The sequence below is a fragment of the Apteryx mantelli genome, chromosome 2 (genome assembly GCF_036417845.1).
Source record: "Apteryx mantelli isolate bAptMan1 chromosome 2, bAptMan1.hap1, whole genome shotgun sequence".
Classification (NCBI taxonomy): Eukaryota; Metazoa; Chordata; class Aves; order Apterygiformes; family Apterygidae; genus Apteryx; species Apteryx mantelli.
The window spans coordinates 57,863,060-57,881,489 of NC_089979.1; positions in this window are offsets into that span (position 1 = coordinate 57,863,060).

Sequence of the window (18,430 nt, forward strand, 5' to 3'; positions counted from 1 at the left end):
TATCCTTCCAATGGACCAGATGAGTGAAGTGATCTGCCTGTAAAGTACCCCAGTAAACAAAAAAGGGATTATTTTACAGACAGATCCGTTTCCCAAGCTAATTCATCCCGTGGCCACCGCAAACAGCTGACTTCAGGCACGAAAGAGGGCTGTGAGGGGGCAGGCAGGATGTCCCCATTCAGAGACAGTGCCAGACTATGCCAGTTCAAAGTTTTCGTCAACCTCAGCCTTAGGTCTATCTGACTACACAAATTGACTGAAATAAATAGTACAAGAGTTTGTCCTTTCATTGTTATTCCTTGCTAGCCTGATTAAACTTTGCTCAGCGTGCCTATCTGTCAGCTCTCCTGTTAAGTGTGTCCGTTCATAATACTGTAAGTGTACTACCTAAGCCAGAACTTTAAATCACTCAAAATGCTTAGTTAAATATGTGGGGTTTTTCCTACCAGCAGTAGTAAAATGCTGCAAATGTTTGCCACTGCATACATTATGTATGCAGACACATACATGTATGTGCCTGCAACTGGGCACCCAAGATGTATAAAGATTTTCTCTATTAACACTGCAGCAAATATGTCTATGCTTTGAAAAGACTGTATCTTCCTCCATAAGCAAGCAGTCCTCACCTTCCCTTAGTTTTCCCAGCTCATTTCGTCATCCCTCACCAGCACAGTGGTTTCAGACATTTTATGCCTCCAGGTTGCTATCCTAGTCTCAAATGGTAATTTGAGTAAGTGCACTCTGGTAGAATAAACAGTGGAAATACCTGTAAACTCCAGCTAAATGGTTGGTGGCTGATTCCACTGCAGCATATCTTGTTGATCTTGTCAGATTTTACAGAACAAGTATTAGCATGCTTAGTATGTGCTGAAAGACCAAAATTTTTCCTTTGAGTACATGAGCTAATCTTACAGCATTAAGGATTTTTACACATATTGGAGTTCTAACCTAGGGACCCACAGGCAATTATTTTCTGCATTTTTATCTAGAATTCTGTCTATTCCTGTTGGCAACAGCTTCTGTTAAAACAAAAAAAATATCATTTTCCACTGGCTATTCTGCTAGCAGTATTTCAATTATGCTGTTTCCCTTTGAAGTCCTCAGCAAGGTTGGATCTGCTCAGCATATGCACAGGAGAGGTGCTAGAGGATCTTTGAGAACTGAAACAGTTAAGCCACTACTTCAACCTGACATAGGCTGCAGCTTTATTTCCTAGTAGCTTCCTAGAGCTACCAAGACAGTTTTAATCTGCTTTTCTCTTTGTCATAGGGAAACTGTATACAAAAATGTGCTTTGTTCAGTATTATATGACCAAGAGTGAAATGACCAAGACTGTGGCAGAATTATATGATCAAGACTGAAATTTTAGAGAAGTCAGAACTGTGGTTTCTGTAGCAGTTGCCACTGTACAATGTGCTACAGCTAAGTGATCCATGCAACAACTCCAGAGCACTAAGCACAGATCATTCACCAATAGTGGAAAGAGAAATTCCATTTTCTTCTAAGCCATGCACCAAACATGATAACAGCACTATGGGATTGTCACGCTGTCATGCTATGAAGGTTCGATAGCAACGACTGAGACAGTAATATAATAATAATAAAAAAGATGTTTATTTCCTCACACAAGTTCTTGGATTAGTAACATCCATTAAAATAATGCGATTACTAATTTAGGAAGGATAACACAAAACCCTCAGTTACTAATTTAGAAAGGATAACCTGAAACCGTCGATTACTGCGTTATTAATTGGAAGGACTGCTTATCCCCACTTGAAAGCTAGCTTGTTCCCTCTCCTAGTGAGAGGGCTCTCAACCTCGAGGAGTTACCTTAACCCAGCGTCCCAGGAAAAGGGGAGGGGTGGGGGGGAATACTCACGGTCCAGCCGGAGAGGATGGTCAGGTCACGTTCCCGTCCCTGCTCAAACTCTCCTAGCTCCCAAGTCTCTTTTTATACGGCTGGGGCTCTGGGCAAACACTGCTTTTGCTGACTTTTTGCGAGTTTCGCAGTCACAGGACTGTCTGTTTGTCTGCGCGGGAGGACCCTGCTGGCGAGGCAAGACCCCAACACCTCCGTATCGCTTCTTCCCTCCCCGGGGGTCCGTGCAGGTTCCAGGTGGCAGACTTCACTTCTTCAGTCTTGTTAATGCTGCCATTCCGCAGCCTTATACATATCAGTCCTTGCGCATATCGGTTGGTAGACGACTTTAGTCCCGTTAAGTCCTCTGTTCAGCAGCTTTGCGCACGTCAGCTCTGGTGCTATCAGTTCTTCTGCATATCAATTGACAAACTTCAGTCCTGTTAACTCTTCACTCGCCCGTCAGGGATACTGCATTTAATGTACATACAGTGGCTCAGTAGTAAAAGATCTACTGTTATACAAAGGGGGAATAACTGTTAAGGATATTAACTCTGACTTTTCTTGATTTTTTGATCTTAAAGTTTTAACCTAAAATGCAGTATAGAGTTTTTTATTTCTATACTTTACAGTCCATTATATTTATACAGTGAATTTTAAAGTAATAATAAAATTCAAAGGATTAATCACTGGAAAGAAGAACAATTATTCAGACATGTCTGCTAAGGTAAAAATCTTAAGGCTCACAGGTACATTGTTTACACAAAACGATTATATTAAGTATTAAAGAGCTCAGTAAAGAAAGGATAAACTTTATCACATTAAGCTGAAAACCTCCTTAAGTGTGAGGAGTCTATGTCTTTTAACAGTGCTTTTCTTTTAGTCATAAATACGCAATGGTGGTATTTGAATTTAAGGCTGTGGGCAACATATGAGGACATCTGTCCAGAAAGACAGTACTGGTATGTTTTGTATGTGTGAGATTGTTGCTGTAACAAGTGACATAGCATTCCTTCTAAATACTATGGCATTAATGGTCACTTTTAAAACCATGAATTGGATAGATTCGTGATAGGAATACTGGTTTATTCTATTTTAAAATGAATTCAAGCACCATTATTCAGGCTGTCAGACCACATGGAACTAAAATCAGAATTCCATCACTTTTGTTTTTCCATTGTAATAAGCAACACATTGTTCTCCTGACAAACACAGATATTTTCTTGCCAAGTGTTGTTTAATTTGTTCTTGTTGAGCAGTATCACCGGCTGATGCTGATGTGCCCAAAGTAAACAACGTGGGCCAAAACCTCTAATGGCACAACAGGACACAACCCCTGTGATGTCAATGAAGCTGCTGCCACAGCATGACTGTCCTTGTAATTCAGCAAAGCTAGCCGCTCTCGTTGTACTGAAGTAACAGTAAATGAGTAGCTTTTCACAGCTAAGAGTCTTCTGGAATATAAATACTTACACCCATAAGATTACAAATACTCAGGATTTCTGGAGACAATGGGTGATTCTAAATTGTTGTTTCAGATGCTCAGCATGCCTCAGGGTCATGCTTAATGTTTCAAACAACAAATACGTTAATGGCATCTTTTACTATAAAATATAATCATTATTATACGTACATGTTACAGTTTAGAAATTTAATGCTGGTTCTCTCCCGCCTTGCACCTGGTGCGTAGTAAAGGCTGGTGCATTTACTATTTGTAAATGGGTTGAGACATGCTACATTAATAGAATATTAGTATTTTGCATTCACTTTGCAGATATGGAAATAAATATTTGATGTATAAGGACTCACCAATTTTAAATACTGTTCCTAAAATTTAGGAGAAAATCACTTATATTTTACTGCAGATTGTTTCAACTGCACTATATCCCTGCACCATTTCATCTAGACATAAAACAGCAGAGTGAGGAGGAATTAGTCTTAAATATGTACCCTGACTTCAAAAGAGATTAAAGGCCAATTATTTGCACCAGCATACCTTTACTGACTTGCTAGTCTGTAGTAAATCTGAACCTAAGTGTACGCATAGAAATAAACAATAAAACGTAAAAGTCATTGTAATTCATATAAAGACTCTTTTGCTTATCCATAATTTTGACTAAGACATTATGTATTGGAAGCTAAGAATAATTACCTTCAGCTGTTTATAAAGCCAAGGGGAAGATGGACTACATGTCTGAAAACATAGGATCAAGAAACCAAAGATCTGACTAATTCCTCATGTAAGCATGTGCAATTTCAGTGGACGTTCCACTCTGACGCCAGTTGAATTTAAACTCACGTCTATCATACAGAGATTTCATTATGTAAACATTTTAAAAATACAGAAATGTCCATGTTGCATTCTTGGTTCTCTTTTGCAATGTTATTCTTTGTGCTTCAGGAACTAGCATTTGTTTTGTACTGTACCATATACAAGTATAGTTTTTAAAAGTTTCTCATTATTTTGTAATGAATGCTAAAAATTAATGATCACAGAAATTAATTGACCAGTGTGCAAATTAAAAAGCTCTCAAGTATGGTGAAATTGTCACTTTTAGGTACAAATATATATTATATATATAATAATAAAAAGAAAGAATGTCTGTCTTGTTCTCTCTGTAAAATGCTTTCATACTGTATGCATCTCTCAGTTTAAGCAAGTTCTGTAAGCTCATGAGCATTAATCAAGCTATTTCTGTTCTCAGTTTTCCAGTTCCTAAAAAGAGAGTCAAAGAAGTAGTAAATCCACTCAGGAGACAATATAACCAAACTTCACATATAAAAAGAACACACAGATGAAATAAATACAAAGTGACTCATAGTAGCCACAGAAGAGTAGAAATTCATTAAAACTTGTAAATTCTGTAGTTCCTTTCTTTGCTCTTCCCACTTACAAAAGTGCAAAACCTGATCTGGACTCTTGGCTGAACCTGGTGAGCAGACCTGCCACGCTCACCTCGCTTGGGTCTGGGGGCCAGCGAGACCCCTGCCCAGCCAGCCTTTCGTTGCGCCAGGCTCCCAACGACCCTTCCCTGCAGGAGCAGCCGGCCCACGCAGCGCCCTGACACTCACTTTGCCCTCCAACAGTCACGGTGGCAACTATCCTCCTACTCTGTAACCCAGAGCAGGGTTTCTGCAGCCACAAAGATATTTTCTGACACCTGCTTAACGCTATTATTCATCCAAAGGTTTCTGGGAATTAAATTGAGGTTAAAATCTGAATGATCTAGTAATGAACTATTTCATCCTGTGTGCAGTGTGTGTGGAGTAACAGGGTGACAATCTCATTGGGATCACGGCGATGTAGTGGAACAGGTCACACGATGGGTGTGCTGTGATGGATGGGTAGAGGCTTTTTAGGAAGGACAGGCCAGGATGGTGGAGAGGGGGAGCTGCCCCTTATCTGAGAGAGCAGCAGGAACGCCTGGAGCTCTGCCTGGAGATGGGTGAGGGGCCAGCTGAGACCTCATGGGTCAGGATTAGTGGGCAGACCAATGTGGGTGACATGTGGTGGAAGAAGAAGTAGATGAGGTCTTCAGGCAGCTGGAGGAAGCCTCATGTTCACAGGCCCTCAAGGGGGACTTTAACCAGCCTGATATCTGCTGGAGGAACAGCATAGCTGGGCACAAGCAATCCAGGAGGTTTCTGGAGTGCAAGGATGATAACTTCCTGACACGAGTGATCTAGGTGTCGACAAGGGGAGGTGCTCTGCTAGACTCATACTTACAAACAAGGAAGAAATCATCAGGTCAGGGGCAGCTTTGGCTACAGTGACCATGAGATGATGGATTTTAGGGTCATGAGAGGAGGGAACGAGGCAAAAAGTAGGATCACAGCCCTGAACTTCAGGAGAGCAGACTTTGGCCTCTTCCGGGATCTACTCAGAAGAATCCCACGGAACAGCCCTGGAAAAAGGGGGGTCCAGGAGAGCTGGCTGATTTTCAAAGATCACCTGCTCCAATTTCAAGAATGGTCCATATCAGTGAGCAGGAAATCAAGCAAAGGCAGCAGGAGGCCTGCATGGATGAACAAGGAGCTCCAGACTAAACTCAACCATAAAAAGGAAATGTACAAGCGGTGAAAGCAGGGGCAGGTAATCTAGGAGGAATATAGAGACACTGTCTGAGCATGCAGGGAAGGGGTTAGCAAAGCCAAAGCCCTTCTGGAGCTGAATCAGGCAAGAGATGTGAAGAGCAACAAGAAAAGTTTCTACAAGTGCGTCAGCAGCTGTGACTAAAATATTGCTCCTTTGCTGCCCCTTACACACTGTACTCTCTCCACAACGCAGTAATCCAGCATACGCCATTTTTCTTTCTCAAAACCTAACTTCACTTTTCTCCTATCTTCATAAAGGCTCTTAAAGCTACTTTAGCACAGAATCCTCTCACCCGCTTACAAAAAACAACTGCTGCCCAGGATTAAAATAAGAAAGAAGACACTGAAATACAGGGAAAGCACATTCCTCTGGTTTATCCACTATGTGTTAATATCATTTGTCTAATTAATTTATAATTTCCTTCGGGCAAGAAACATGTGCATAGCAGCATGCAATTCAAGTTTTAAGAAAGAGAGACTGGGAAATGCTAAACTGAGAAACAACAACCATGGGTGTAGCTCCAGGTGCAGAGGATCCCCGAACTGGCCTTTACATTCAATAGCTGCAAAGCTTCCTGTGCTAGATCATGAAGGCAGTTTCAATAGGTACATAAACAACTTCAAACAAGGATATAGTGTAACATATTCATGAACCTCCCTTGCTGCAGCTGGATTAGCTTCAGACACCATCTGATCTGCAGCACCGCCAGAGAACCACAGCAGGAACATCCAGCCCGATACTCTGGGGCACTGAGGAGCCAATCCCACTCCCGCTGAAAGAAATGGAAAATCTCCCATTTACTGCAGTGAGATAGACAAGATCCTAAGTCTCAGCGCTTCCACTAGTACTGTTGTCCCTCAGTGACATCATGTCTCAAAAAATGTCCTTTAGATAAACCATAAGGATTTTAAAAAGAAAACAAAAAAACAAACCCTCAAAAAGAAATAAAATGCTTGATGCATTACCTAAAAATCTGGTTGTATATCTATCAGAGCTGACATGGCTACTCCTAAAATGCCTACATGTTTTTTCTAGCAGTGTAGTGTCAGCATTGCCACAATACCCTTCAAGCAAGAGATTTTTCATTTTCTTATCTTCCCCCATGTTGTGCATCCTACGGACAAATCATAGCCCTTTATTATCTTCCTGTTGGCTTAAAAAAATAAAATAGGTTCTTTGAAACAGTTCTGATTCTGGGCTCACATCAGGAACAGAGCTCAGAATTAACACAGAGCCACCTGCTGACAGCCAAGTATATTTGTTTTAAACCCTTAGAGGCAGAAGTTGGTGGTGTTCCTATCACATATTGATCACTAGAAGACAATGGCTAGAAATATGTCAGTCAATTTTAACCAACAGAAGCCTTTTCTTCCTACCCATCCTGAATTTGGACTGCTATCTCTGTTCTCTGGCAAACAACAGTTCATAGCAAATTTTCTAGAGCTTTTTATCTATCCTTATCTGTACCAAAAGGTTTGGGAGAAGAGAAATTAAAAGGCAAATCATTAAAAACAAACATAACTTTGCAGTAATCCTGTGGTATCTGTAAAAATTTGCAAAATGGCATAGATACTACATATGCTATTTGAGAAAGATCCCTTTTGGCAGTTACTAGCACTTCTGGCTTTTAATTTCAGTGGTGGCCAAATCTCCACTCAGCCTAATTCTGTTCAGTGGTGAAATGCTGCCAAAGCCGGTGTGAAAACAGTATCATGTCACAAGAAACATTCCTGGTCCTTGTCTGGATCAAAAACTTCTGATGAGACAACTCACTCTGAAAGACATGCTCAGTCTGGAAGTTTTAAACTGGCCTGTTTTCAGGCTGATTATTCAGGCTGCTCTGCCTTGGGCACCTCCAAAGCTTGCAGATGCTATCATTGGTGCACGTGTGGCAGGTTGTGATCAAACGCCTGCACTCCATCCTTTTTAACCCAACCAGTGCATGTGCTGGTGTATTAGGTGAAAAGTACATGTGAAGGTCTTGTGGCCTTGCGAAAGCAGAGTATTTTCTCCAAATCCTGACAACCGTGTTTGCTGAATTTCACCTAGAGCTGCATAAAGAAATGAATGTAGTGTGTACCGGATACCGTTAGGGATCTGTGTATTTCCTTCCCACACTTGTACATATGCAGTTTAACAAAACCTGACATGGTTATTTGTCTAGCAACATTGGATCCCTTTCTGGCCGTGTTTTCCAAAATGCTGACGTGCTGCCAGTGTGCCTAGCAGGCTGCTGCTGCCTGGGGCTGCACCCGGACGCCCTGCCATCCTTGCAGCACGGGGCTCGCGGAGCTGTAATGTAAGTGTTGCCCGGAGGCCTGTCCACGCACAAAAAAGCCTTCCTTGGAGCGGGTGCAGCCCTGCTAACTCAGTCGGGCTGGCCTGCCAACAGAGGGCAGTCCTACCTCTAGCTGCGTTTCCCCAGAAGTGACTAGCTGCACCGGGTGCCCCTGCACTCAGGTCCAGCCAGGCGTGTGCCCTGTGCCCGCAGGCCACGCTGGACTCTCCGCATCCCTCCGAGCCCGCCAGGCTGGGCGCGCATTGGACTCGCCATGCACCACTCGCCTTGCAACTGGGCTGCCACACACAAACACAAGAGCAGTGTTTGAAAACCTCACCCCATGGCTCTCCTTGAGCTACCTGAGAAGAATTAATTTTGGTGTATACATATTTTTGGCTAATGCTTCCATAGCCTCTGTCAAACAACTGAATACTTAATGTTTCTGCAGTTTTTAGAGTGTGTGTATTAGGTAGGGAAGACTAACGCATAATCTATGATTGATAGAAAGGATTCATCCTAGGGTCTGCAGGTATCCACCATAAGAAACAAAATGGACAGTTGACACTAATAAGAAGGAGCCAGTATCAGAGAAAGGAACGTGCTGTGTAGAAAAGTGAATTAGATAGGAATACAGTTAATATGTGAAAACAAGGTAAGGTGCTTCAGTTAGATCAATGGAAATGACAGGAAATATGAACAATCTCTATGAGGTTATTATAGAGATGGCCACAAGTTTTAGACCAAAATGACAAATTGGCCTAAAAACTGAAGCAAGTAGGCAGTGCCTGGCAGATCTCGGCAGGGATGGCCAAAGCCTCCGAAAGACATCTGCGGCCCTTGGAGAATCCACTCTAAGCAGTTCTGAGCTCTCAGGTCTGCACTCAAGCCCAAATCCAGCTTTCTCATCTACCTCTTCAACAGGACAGAAGGGAGCCAGGACACACGTTCCAGCCAGATCCCTCATCCCTACGCTTTTCCTAACGATTCAACTTCACTGATATGAAACCCATAGAGCCAAAATGGGGCAACCTCTGAACTTGGATACAGTCATGGAAGTAATATTAAGTATATAAAAGTACAGCCTGTTCTTTTTCCCTGTAGTCCCCAGGAGTAACTGCATCAGTATTGCTTTCTTCTTTCTTTAAAAACAAAAAACAAAAAAGCCCCAAAACATTCAAAACTATGAGTAGGCCAAAGTTTAGCAGAGAAAGTTGCTGAGACAGAGGCCTTGGCTGAACACCCATCAAAATCAATAGGAGTCTTTCCATGTACTTAATGGGCTTTAGACTAAGCCTTAAGTGAAGGTAAGGAAAAAAATCTGTGCCGATTACACACTGACAAAGAAGTGTTTGAAATAATCCACTGCCATCTGTCTTTATTTTACGAACCCACTCAGTTGGGTCTGAACAGAAAATCTATAAGATGAATAGAGAACTAATTACCCAAGAACTGCCTGTTTGCATTTCTCACCTTCCCCAAGAACTACACCCGTTGTCCATGCCAAAGATTTCCTTAATTAATTATAACAAACTACCATGAAAGTAAGAGGCTACAGCTGTTCCACAGGTATGTATGTATGTCATGCAAGTTATCTCTCTCTACATATATATCTATATATCTATATATAAGTAGACTATGTTAGCCTCAAAGAGGTGCTATAAGCTCTCTGTATTCAGAGGGGCCAATAACATTATCTAGGCTTGTGGGGAGGGGAGAAAAAGGAGTTATGTTTAAGTGTCTTTTATAAAATGATCGGTAATGTTCCAGGTGATTGCTCAACTCTCTCCGTTGCTTTGCAGTCCTGCCCCAGCTGTAAGGACAAGGACATGGAGCTGATTATAGGAATCTAAAGTCATCACATACAGACTTAGATGTGTATATGTCTGTCTGGGGGAGAGAAAGGAGGGACCCCACAGATACAAAAAACAAGGACCTGATCTGCCCCAAAAAGAAGACGGAGTCTCTTTTTAGAGGAACCACATATAAGTAAAGAGTACAGAACCTTATTAACAGCCTGATAAATTGTTATTAGTCAGTGTTGTAGATGGGAGGAGGGGACACAGGTGACTGCTTGTTTAGGGGACATTAAATCTATTTCTATGGGAAGTGGCAATATGCACAATACAGTCTGCAAATCCTTTGACTCAGAGCCAGCAGGACACATACCTACGTAAAAACATTTTAGCTATTAATTCTCATGGCCAATATACAATTGCTTATTAGGCTCCTAACCTAATGAAAGAAGGGGAAAAATAATTTCTCTAGCAACACTTTGCCAGACAATGACACCACACAGAAAAGTTACACCTCTTCTTTCAATTTCCTCTAGAGACAGTTCCATCAACCCCAAATTTATGCTCTTCCCTCTAGTTGATTAAGAGCAGTTTTTTTCATCCATCCTTTGCCTAGGGTGAATAGTCTCTTTCTAATTAGACGTGTTTTCCTGAGACCATCACAATTCAGTACTAACCTAAGGTGATCTGTAGTAAACAGGTTTCCAGATTCCAGAGAATTACTTCAGGTTTCATTACATAAAAAATGGGCGCACATACAGTTCAGGCCCAGAAAGTTTTGGGGGTACCTTCTCCAACAGAAGCATGCTAGATCTTACTGACCTGGACTCCAAAGAAATCATTTCATAATTTCAGACTTGCAGGAGACCCAAGCTATAGTTGTCACTTTCTTGGTATACCAAATTTTATGACAAAATGAATTTTTAGTATAACTTTACATGAGTTCAGTGGCATTTCAGAAGAGATTAATTTGTCCCTGTATGCCATGTAAACTCAGTGAAGAAGTCCGAAGGCCACAAATGATGATAAAGTATTAAACTTTGGTGACTCACATGGAAGGAGCTCATGATCTCTGCTGTGTGAATATATAGCTATAACTGCTTTTCTGAACCCTGGGGAAGCCAACAGAATGACTGACATCTGAACTCATGTCTGCTGTTTGGCTCCAAAGTTACTTTGTAATAAGCTGTTACAGGAACGGAGTCATTCTTAATCATTCACCATGGGGATGTGCATGAATATTACAGTGAATGTTCCAACTCCGGCTATTTTTAAGAGCTCTCTTAAAAGGTCTGCAGTGGTAATAATAAGCCCCTAATATCTGTCAAGAAGAGAATGATTCAAGTGTGACCACGAGATAAGGCTGATGTCCCTGTATCCTCCTTAACATGCTTCACATTATTTCATTTCAGATACTATGCGAGACTGGGCTGGGTACTACTTGGATGGTAGATCATCAGGAAAACGTGGCTTCTTGGCGCAAAGTGATAAACTGCATAATCTCTCAAGAATCATTCCAGAATGGTTATCTATCCTTACCTGCTCTACCCTCACCATAAATGAAAGGGTATAGCTTTGTGATCTGAAGTGTCAGTTCCCAGCAGGTCAAAAACACTACCATTACAGTGATGTACAAAACGGAGCTGAACCCAAACGAGTTCAGTTTGTCAGGCATGTTAGCTTGCAGTCAGAAGCAGCAAGAGCAAGGCCAAAGATGAGGGGTGGACAGGCCAGGAGAGAGCTGTACAGGCTGGGAATCGGTGGGAGAACAGTGAGGCTCAGTCTTTCAGATTAATGAACTATCGATATTACAGCACAAACCCATTCTTCTTCTTCTGCAGCCTGACCACCTAAAGGCAGGCATGAGAGAGACCAGTAGGTGTTGGGGTGTACCACAGATGTTCAACCCAGGGACTGACGACTTACTTCTATCCCTAATGGATTGTAAAAGAACACAGCCGCACATATGAAAACAGTCACAGTTTAAAAACAGACCCTCCAAAAAAAGGAAAAGGAAAAGGAAAAGGAAAAACAGCCTGTTAGGGTCTGAAGGCTGACCACGGATATGTTACAGCGACAGGTATGGAGGCAGGCCAGCTCTCGTCAGAAGTCATTTCGCTAAGTCAGGCTTTGACTCCAAAACAGGTCTGAGAGTCACTTGACTCCGAGAGCACCTGCAGCTTCCCAAGAGCCTATTTATCGACAGCGCGAATCTAGCCCTGCAGAATATAAACCAGTGACTCGCAGCAACATTTTTCTCAGTCTTTTTCAGTTTGTGGCCCCTAAAAATTTTCTAGTGGAGCTGCTCTGGAAATTTCACCTGCATAGATTCCTGTGTAGTATCTATGAACCTAGTTCCTGTTTGTGAATCCCTTAAAAATGACTGACCAAGCTCAGGGGTCAACACATCACAGGTTGAAAACCTTTGCCTTAAATGCAATGGGACCCTCTGGAAGGTCATTCATTAAGCTGTCGGGCTATTATTGTCTTAGTTTTTATATTTTGGGCTGAAGCAAAAGACAGTAATTGTTATTTTTGATTAAACTTTTAAAACATGCCATTTAAGATATAAAATACAGGTAGTTCCTGTCCAAGAAGATTTAAAAATCTATGTTTTAATTAATTAGTGCAGCTACCACGGGAGTGTGAGAACACAGTTCAGTTTTGGGGTCAATAGTTCTGGAGTCTTGTCTGGAGTCTGAAACTATTTGGGCTCTGCTGCAAAATGATAATATAACTGTGTGGCTATGAGACAATTCCATGCTTGATAGCCTCTCATTTTGTGGACAAAAGTCTCATAAAATAAAATTTTAAAGTTTATAAAATAAAAAGTCACATTACTTTCTGAATAATATTTTCTGTTTTTTTTTCCTGTAGGGAGTATCACTAAACAATAAGTGTAAGGAGGTTAGAAAGAAAAATAATTTTTAAATGTGATTAACTCTCATTTTGACCTTATGTAATTTTGAAGTTGCAACTTCTGAAATGTAAAATAAAACATCTCAGATTATATTGGGCTTTCTTAGAAGATTAATTTTCTGATACATTAACTTCAATAACAAAGCTCAGACAAAAATTCTGCCTTTCTTTACTGCTGTCAGAATATAACTCTCAATAAGTCATCTTTCAGCTAAATGTTGCTCATAAATATCTGCAATTCACTCACATCTACAGGATTGCAAAGGGGGTAAATGAGGGCAAAACTTGACTTTCTGTTTTTAATATCCTGTCTAACTATGAAACATCTACATTTAAACTTGTATTGGAAAAAAATCACTCCACTGAAAGATTCTTGGTAGGCTTTTTTTTCCATGTATACAGTATGTGCTCATTCATCAACACTGTTTTGATGCCATTGTTAAAACCATTGAAAACTAAGAAGAAGAAAACAAAACAAAATACTCACCCATGAAATCTCATAATAAACAACATTTTTCTGGGCCAGATGGTTCACTGAAGCAAAGGGTCAGTCTTTTGTTCAAACTAGGGATTTCAAATTGGAGACTTTGCAGGCCACAGAACAGTTTCCAGCAAATTACAGAGGATTTTAATTAGTACAAAAAAAAAAAAATTCCCAGTTTGTTTTGCACAGGCATGCATAGCAGTGAAATTGCCTTTAGGAGAAGCCTCATTCTCTCCTGTACAACTAATAAAAGCACTTAGTGGTTACTGTAAAGCTGTTAGGCATTATAAAATATGGCTTAATTAGCAAAGATTCTGAAAAACACAGAAAACTGGGTAGAAAGCAACCTCAGGAGATCATTTCCTCCACAGCCTCGTCTCAAAACAGGATCAAGTGTAGCTAAGCCCTTTGCGACAGATGCTTGCCTCATTTGCTCTTAAAAACCTCCAGTGATGGCATAGTAGTGGTTAAAACGAACATTAAGAATGAGCAACCTTTAGCATGAACAGCCTGACAGAGGTAAAGTAGAGCCAAAGGCAATGGAGACAGGAAACTGCTAAGTAGGAAAGGCAGTTCAGAAACCAGTATGGTTACTTTGAGGTAAGCTGGGTCTGTGCAGAAAGGATAAGAAATAATTAAACTTACTTAGGGTGGTTCTAACAGAAATGAGGCCAACGGATCAGACTTAGCTGAAAACATGAAAGGGGAAAAAGGCTTTAAAAAGGTTAATTTTTGCAAATCTCAGCCAGCCATTATAGATCTGTTATCTTTGTTGCTGACACACTTGTAAATACATCTGTCCACTTCTTGCACGAATTAGATCAAGGGAGGTAAGGTACAGAAACACTTTATTCTGCATGAATCTTGCTTATGTAATTTGTCAGAGCTTTGAAAAATAGACGGAATCACCAAAGTGATCCTTGGTGTCCTGATTTGTCCCTCTTGTCACTTGATCACTGGCCCACACAATGTTTGTATCTAAATGACTACATGTCTTCGCTAGGCAATTGATCCCAACACTTAATAGTCCCTTTAGAGTTGAAATGTTTCCTAATGCATAACTTACTTCTCCCTTCCCATTGCTTAAGCCCCTGTAGGCATGAAGAAAATGTTATTCCATTCCTCTTCACAGTATTCTCTAACGTCACTGAAGCCCGTGATCACATCTCCGCCCAATCTTCTTATTTCCTGACTACGCAACCCCTACACTGTATTTTCTAGATCTCTCATCATTCTTGCTTTCCTCCAGGTTTGTTCCAATTTGTCAACTTCCTTCTTGAAGCATGGTATCCAAACCCGAGCTGACATTGCATGTTCACAGTACAGAGTTGCATGCAAGATTACTGCAAGCACCTTCCACTCCCTGCTAAACATGCCACGAGCGGCGGCCTTTGTTTCACAACAGCGTGACCGCTGTGAGAAGTGGCTTAAGCAAACCCGTTTAACTTGAACTGCAGTGGACAAGTAGCAGGTACGGAGTCAGTTACTGCACCTCAGCAAAGGGGCAGTAAGGCAGTAATTTAGTAAGGGGGATTAACACAGTTGCTCACGTAACTCCACCTCTGGTGTTCACTCCCTTTAGTATCTGCCACGTACTTTGTTCTCTGCATGATTAATCTTCTCAGTGAAGACTGAAGCAAGAAGTCATTACGTTTTTTGGCCTCCTCACCTTCATCTACTGTTAGTTTTCCCTCTCTGTAACAGTGGAATGATTCTGTCTTGGTTTTCCTCTTGCAGATAGTGTTCTTATATTGAATGTTACCTTGTCACATCCATTTCTAATGTGATCTTATTCTCTGCCTTGGCCTGCCAGATTTGGCTCATGCTACTCTTTTATATTTATTCTTCCTTAGTAGCTGATCTAGTTTCCACTTCCTTCTTAAGTTTCAGTTCACAATATAACCAAACTGGTTACCTTCTTCATTACTTTTCCCCCATCACACTGTATTTATCCCATTCTTATTTCTTCAAGAAAATGACAGTTCTTTCAACCTGAAACTCTTCCCACATGATCCTCTCCCACAGTCCTCTGAGAGTCCTGAAATCTGCTTCCTTGCAATTCATTGCCTCTGCTCTGCTGTTCTCACCAAGACCCACAAACTCTTATCGTATCATGATCTCGACTGTAATGCCAGGTTCACATTCTCAGCTGAATCCTTTCCACTAGCCAGAAACAACGCCCAAATATTTGTTATTTTAGATAATAAGACAGTTATTTTCTCTACTTACTGTATGATAAAGTTATGCCCAGCATACTGGGCTTTAAAAACACAATCCCGTTTCTTTGTAAAAATCCTACACCTGACTAAATTAGAAATGTTAAGACATTCAGTCCTCTTGCAACACTTGTAACCTGACATATATCCCTGTAGAGATCCTCTTGATAATTCACCAGAAACCACACAATCATCTGAGCAAGATTTTGTTCAAGCAGGGCAAATCAAATCGCTGTACCAAAATCCACCACACAGTGCTGGTACAGATAGCAATCACTGGCCTTACAGCCCAAGGATATGCAATAAATCTTTCCACTCTGTAGTTTGTTGTATATGGACAAAGTTCATCAGAAACCATTTACCTATATAATCAGCTCTGCATACGTCTTGGACCTCACCTGTGTGCTGTCTTGCTGGTATTCAATGATATTTTACTGCTGAGGTGCCCAGCTCCTGGGTCAGTGATTTGACCCAGTAGACGGCTTTATTGCTGCTTGCTCAGAGAAAAGGCACATCAGTGCAGCTTGCGAAGCTAAAGGTAACACCCCCTCTCCTTTTGGATCTGGGCAGATTTCAAAAGGACATGTTCTTCCTGTTGCTCTCAAGTCAATAGCTAAGTTTGTATTAGCTATGACAGCTGCAATGCAAGATGAAGCACTAATGCTGCTGGAGGAGCATGTCCATGGAAAGCACGCTGTCTCTGCGCTAGAGCTGGGGCAAGCCTTGCACCAGTGTCATCCTGGGGGCTGCCCAGCACTAACTACACTGGTTGGAAGTTTCTGCAGAGACCCTTGGGAAGAGGCATGTAACACAGGAGAGTTAAGCCTCTGCACAACAAAAATTTCTGGCTCCACCAGATATTTGTGCTTCAGCATTTATGGAAAAATCCTTAGTTACTGTAATTTCCGTATTGCTTCCAATTGGCAACCTTGTCTTGCGCAGGCAATGGTGGGGAGAGACTCCATCCTACAAAACATCCTATCTTTCTCCCCTCAGAGAAAATAGCTTGTGTAACCACATACATATGCACCTATCAGTCTGACCATGTCCTCCCTGAGTCTAGTAACTTTTGAACATGACAGGCAATTTCACCTGCCCTCACAGAAGGGTAGGCGGTCAGATGCATTAAGCTCACTCAAGTCTCAAGGTGAGAGTGACCCAAACTAGTACTCCCGCCACCGCAGGAAAAGCTACAGTAGGGAAACACTTGGTAAGAATTCCTAGTAAATGCCCCACTTTACAGAAATAACTTCCGCTGTGGTTCACAATCAAACCCAAGATGCAAATCCAGTGGAAAACAGGCTGCTTTGATTCCAGTGCTCAGAGAACTATTTACTTTCCCATCTCCCACTCTCCTTGTCTTACAGGCAGGTCATATCACAGAATTAAAACAAAACTAAATTTAGTAGAATACAGAAGAAGAGGGGGTTAACATACGGTAAGGATTCCCTCACACCTGCAAGCCCTAAGCAGCCTGACCGGGAGGAGATAAAAACCTGGGCTCAGTTTCCTGGGGGAGGTGGGTCTGAGCTTGGTTCTGAGGGAGTTCTTTGCCCCATCAGGCTTGGAGGGTGAGTCCTTCCAAGAATGTGATTTGCCTCAGGACTAAGAGGGGTGATTTTAGCTGATAAGGGCCCCAAAACTAAGTCTGAGGGTATCTAGGAGGCATCAGCCTGACTACTAGAGAAGTCTTGAAAGTAAAGAAATATGATGAGCAGCTCTTCTGTCCTGAACAGGCTGGAACAGCAAAACAGCCCAGGCAAGCAGGTAACTACTTATGCCTGACCCTAAGGGTAATGTGAGTGCTGGTTGTAAGGGCCTCTGGAGTCTTCTGGGTTGAGCCCTTCACTGATCAGCAGTGACCTGGTTCATCTGCTGGCTCCAGGCCAGCATATCACATAAGAGCTAGATTCTGTGGCTTCCTGACTCCATTTTCTCTGTGGGCTAGTATTTCTATAACTCTGAAAAACAGTAGCTTGTTTCAGAGCTGAACAGTTCTGTATCCATGCTCATAGGCCAATATGAAAAGGAAAAGCTGTATTTGTACCTGTTGTGTAAACAGAGCCTTCCCCCCCCAGAGGAATAACACTAAATACCTCTGCCAAAGCTACTGTATACCTTAATCCAAGGCATAAGCTCATTCACAGCTCTAAAATCAGAAGCTGAAACATGTAATCTGTTGACTTATTCTAATGCCTAGAGGCTTCAAATGAGATTGGCTTTCACTGCCTCATGGGCTAGATTTTGTTGCTGTGTTAGTCATAAAACAAAAATTTGTCATTCCTTTCCCAGGTAAACCATAAGGCAAGATGCATCTAAGAAAAGCCTTCTTCATTCTTAAATGCTCTAACTTGCACCATTATTACAACCCCATTGCTGATGCCTGTTGTGCTGTAAGAGATTTAAACTTAGCTCAGACTTGGCACGGCCCTGAACATATTGTAATAGTATTTATTGTTTATCTGCGTGGCTCGGAACGACCCAGAAAAGAGCTGCTCTAGCAGGTTGCCTCATCAGCACACCTCCGGTGTGCGAGCAGTGCTGCACCTCCCGCTCCAACCAAAAGCGCGCCCGTGCCCTACGTGCTGCGGAGCCGCCGCGGGGCCCTTCCCGTGCGCCCGCGGGAGCGCGGCGCGGGGCAGCGGCACGGCAGCCCCTTCCGCGCCCGCCCGCCCGCCCGCGGAGCGGCGCAGCCCGGGGCCGGCGCGGGCCTGCGCCAGGGGCGGAGCCGCCGCGCGCCCACAAAAGCGGCGGGGCCGGCGCGGCGGCGGCGGGGGCTCGGC